Genomic DNA, 5,225 nt, shown 5'->3' with positions numbered 1-5,225 from the left:
TTATCAAGCCCTAAGGGGTCCAAGTCTCAGACAAAGCCCTGATGTCATTACAGGCCAATGGCAGCAGGATGTCCTTACTTTGCACACACAGATGCTCACTTGCTTTACATGTCTGTTCCTAACTAGAAGCCTATATTTATCTTTGAAAGCAAATGTATGTTTGTGTATGTTTCTGTCTCTCATTCTCTGCTGATGATATAGATCTACCCCGGGGCAGAATGGGACAGCTATGTAATAAGAGACACAACAAAAATATTAATACAAGCTGAACAGGAACAAGAGTTTCTCTCTCTCTCTCTCTCTCTCTCTCTCTCTCTCTCTCTCTCTCTCTCTCTCTGTCTGGTTCAATAAAACTCACAGGGTACAGAAAGTCAATCATTGGTTACCCTGGCTATAGTTAAATAAGGAACTAGGGTTCCTATGTATCTTACCATTCTCCTTAATTTTGAACATTAGGGTATCTTTCTGTACTCTGAGATAGCTCATGGGCCCTGAAAGTGGCATTTCAGTTTCTTGGGGAGGTCACAGGTTGACAGTTGTCCTAACATTTGCACAGAACACTCTGTAACTATTCTCATCACATCTGGGTACCCACAGACTGAGCAGCCCCTCTGAAATGCCAAGGCAAGAAACAGCCTCACTGTGGAGTAGGGGAGGCACCCAATGGTACTGAAAAGATCTCACTGTGGTAAGAGAGAAACAGACACACTGGCAGTCACACGCCCAGAGAGAGAAAGGGAGGGAAGGAAGAGAGAGAGAGGGAGAGAGAGAGAGAGAGACAGAGAGAGACTTTCACCATCGTTTAAATATGTCCCCAGCCCTACTTAAGCACCAAAGAAAAATGCCCACCCTAAAATGTTACTCAGGGCCCCTCCACTTTGCCTAGTATAGTGTGCCCTGCTTTGTCTCCTCTGTAGCTCATGATCTTGCTGAATTCTCTCTTGCTTTACGTTTCCTCATGAAGAGCTTCACACACTGTCCCAAGTGAGTGAAAACGTCACCCTGGTTCTTGAATCAAACTACTTTGAGCCTCTCTGGTTCAATTCTCAGTCTCTGAAAAAAGCCAGAAGACCAATCAAAAGTTAGGCTCTGCCAGACGAATTTCCTGTGGCCAGTATTTTCTTTTCTATACAGGGAAAAGCTTCTCATAATTATAGCAGGTTTCTTCTACCTTCTGTGCTACTCGTTTTATAATTGACAAATTAAAATTGTATAATATATATCTAAACTTTACAACATGATGTTCTGATCATGTATATCTTGAGGGATGAATAGATCAAACTAATTAACATATGCATTACCACACATACTTAACATTTTTGGACAGTGAGAACACTTGTAACCTGTCCTCGGCAGCTTTCAAGCACACAGTGCATTGTTTTTAACTACAGTCACCAGGTCGTACAATCAGCAGTTGTTTTCACCTACTACGTTCTGCATAAGACTGTCCTTCCTACCATCATGGAACCTTAAATATAAAACCAATTAAAGGATGATCACATCATACGTGCTGAATTCCAGGCCAGCCCAGGTTACAGAGTGAGACCTTGTCTCAAAAAAGTAAAAATAAACAAATAAACAGGAGATCAAAATGAAACTGGGAAGCCAAAATGAAAACGTCTAATGTATAAAGACAGTTCCTATAGCTCAAGGTCAAATACTGAAAAAGCTAAACGTTCAAAATAAAAATTGAGGGGAAAGCCCACTGCAAGAGTAGTGATTCTGTCTTGCCCTGGAAGTCTTGAGGGTCTTTTGACACAAAGGTCACCCTGCTACTCACCAGGCTTCGGGGCACTGGACAGGCTAAGTGCCAACTGAGACTCTGGGTCAAGAATTGAGGAATGGCAGGGAGGGGGGCTGTGACGTGAGAGTAGCAAAGATGGGGAGCAGCAAAGGAGCCTAACAGGAAAAGGGGGTCACCATCAGTGGCCATCACTCTTCACAAGTGCCCTAGGGTGTCTCAGAGTGACCACCCAGATGGCCATCCCTAAAAACGTCTTCCAGATAAACCTGGGACTGTCCATGCCCTTAAACCAAATACATCTCGAACCCTCCTGACAGTGACCTCAGAGAGTAGACAGGCACATCTACGGGGACTATGCAAAATACTCATTTGCATAAATAAGTTATCTATTCGGGCCATTCAAAACATTTGCACCTGCTCACTGGTAGGATGGCAGGAAAGAGGCCTCTGGAATTATTTCTGAATAATTTCATATTTGGGGGAAACCCAGATGAAATCTCCCTGCTGGTGTTGGGACATGTCCCTGATTTTTCTCTCCTCTCCCCGCCCCAACTCTCAGTAACCACATGTTAGTTCAGGGTTTGCGATTAGTCAGTCTCCTGCTCTGGACAGACTATATGCCAAATAATGATATTTTGAGAGTTAACTTCTTTCATGACATTGACCCAGAGAACCTTGATAAGAGTCCTGACTTAAGGTTGGAGGCAAATATCTCTGAAATTCAGAAAACCAAATATATATATATATATATATATATATACATACATACATACATACACATATTGTGTAGGTGGATGTACAGTAAAAGCGAAATAAGGAACTTGGCTACAAAGAGAACCAAATCTGCACCGTCAGTGCATCTGAAAACTTCTGTTAGGAGCACAGCCCTGCTGCAAGAGAGAACAGCTAAGTTCTGCACCAGTCCCCTCACAGTGAAAATCAAGAATGTCACTGCGCTCCGGTATTCTGAAAAGAATGGTGGGCTGGGGAGATGGCTCAGTCAGTAACATGCCTGCCCACAAGGAGGAGGACTTTTGCTCAGAGCCCCACTTAAAAGTCAGGCATGGTTGTATATGCCTATAACCCTATTCCTGGGGAGGTGGAGACAGAAAGATCCTTGGGGTTCACTGGCCAGCCAGTCTAGTCAGTTAGTGAGGTCCAAGTCCATTGGGAGACTCTGTGTCAAAATAATCAGGTGTAGAACCAGAGGAAGACACTTGAAATTGACCTCTGACCTCCACATGCGCATTTGCATGGACATACACCTGGTTTAAAATGAATAAGAAGAAAAAGAATCATACAAGGAATGAAGAGGAAGGAACCGCTCCAACAAGCTGCTAGAAACAGGCAAGTTCCCCTGACTGTGGACTCCTTCCCATCAACAGTGAAATCCAATGTCAATGGACTTTTCCCATCAACACCAAAAACCTTAAAACATTCTTTATGGGTCCTCGGTCTCCTTGGTCTGTGGATCTTCAAAAGTTTCTAGAACTACCAGGGCAGAAAACCTCAGGAAATCCAATCTTAGATCTCATGATTGTGTGGTCATGGTGAGTGAGGGGTGCAGTCATGGTGAGGGAGGGGTGTGGTCATGGTGAAGGAGGGGTGCAGTCATGGTGAAGGAGGGGTGTGGTCATGGTGAGGGAGGGGTGCAATCATGATGAGGTAGGGGTTCCCCTGGCAAATAACTGACTTTCGCTAATCCATTTTTTTTTCCAGTTCGCTAGGAGGAGGAATAAAACTTGAGCCTTGACTAGGGGATTTTTTTTTTTTTTTTTTTTAGAACCAAGCAAGATGAGTCCAGAAAGCCATAATATCACACCAGTGAAGAAAGGAGTAACTGCCAGGCATCCTGCAGGTCCCTGTAGAGTCTGCAGTCTCCCTCAGAGGAGACGCGTGCATTGTATTCACTGTTTCTTCTCTTAGTCAGGGCTTCCTCCACGCACAGCTCAGAGGACAGAACTGCTAGACAAGAGGGTGACCAAGAGAGAGGGGAGCTTGGGGGTTTATAATTGACCCCAGTGACTGCAAAGTCACTTGGTAAAGTGTCTTACCATCTTAGTACACAGTTTCTGCCTGAACTTAACACACACACATGAACACACACATGCACACACACACACACAAGAACTATTCTGGACTTACTTGCATCTGTGAACTTCTCAAGAAAGCAACTAGCTTATTCTCTCAATCAAAATCGTTGCCAGTTCTCCACTCCAGTCCCATGGTCCTCTGAGGGAAACACACCCATCTCTGGTGACATGAAAGATGATTTCAAGAGCAAACCCTTATTCTTATATTATATGATCTTGATGTGAAAAATTAATAAGTAAAAGTTACTCAACTGAAAGAAAATTCTTAAGTTCTGTAATTCTGGTGGGAATGGAAAGAGCAAAGGTATGGGAGTGGTTGAAACGTGAGGGAAAGGGTGTAAAGATGGGTACTCCGACGAGTTCTTGTTGCTGCGTCCTGCCAAGGGAGAGACACGTATTTTTCCATGGTATAGTCTCCACCTAAATTTCTAGCTCTAAGTCTCTAAGTCTTCAACCTCACCTCAGAGGGTAAATCCCGACACCAGGAATGTGTCTTCTATATAGGCACCCTGTGCCTTCCTGCTCCCTTTTGTCCCACCACCCAGACAGGACCAAAATGGGCAAGACAGCCATTCCCCGGTGTCATCTTCCCATCAGCCCTCCCCATTTGCCTTCATTCAGAATTTGAATTTCCCAGGAACCCATGTCCTTGGAAACAGTCAAAATTCAACAGTTAACAGATGCTCCGGACCACCTACCACATGCTTAGGGGGCACTAGGCAGTGGTGCCTCCATCATAGGAGAAATACAAATATTCTACTGTGGCAGATACAGATGGTAATGAAGTGGCCATGTTTGCTGCTACCAGCTCCAGGGTTGAAAACCCAGGCCTAGAATCATTAATGTCGTTAACCTTTTTGGTTTTTTTTCAAGCCTGCATATATTTTTAACACACTGTAAACCATTTAGAGGTTTTCTTCATCTTTGAATCTCTCTTTTCTGTATATCTCTCTTTTTCTGACCACGTGAGTCTTTAATTTACTAAGAAATATGGGTAGGATTAAAGCCGTGGCTTTGACGGCTAGATCCAGCCCATTCCTTAGCTTCCTGTGATTCCAGCCTCATGGCGGAGGTACCGGCTTGCATACAGTCTTATAGTGGCACAGGAGCTACAGGATCATTGGGATTTTACACGACCGCCTTTGTTTGGGTGTTTACACCCCCATTTTAACACTGACTGTCCCAGGAAACCCCACACTCCAGTCAAACCAGAAAAGTTGGCCAACCCAGGCACGTGTCAAACAGACATTCTCCAACCAGATCTTCTCTAACAGCCTGCATGCATCCTTAGACCCGGGACCATCTCTGAGCATGCTTCTCTTCTGCATTTGGACTGAGAGCATGCCTCACTCCCAGCACTGCTGGCATGGAGAGAAGGCAGGTGAGGG

The sequence above is a fragment of the Chionomys nivalis genome, chromosome 9 (assembly GCF_950005125.1).
Source record: "Chionomys nivalis chromosome 9, mChiNiv1.1, whole genome shotgun sequence".
NCBI classification, from domain to species: domain Eukaryota; kingdom Metazoa; phylum Chordata; class Mammalia; order Rodentia; family Cricetidae; genus Chionomys; species Chionomys nivalis.
Note: the sequence above shows the minus strand (reverse complement) of the source record.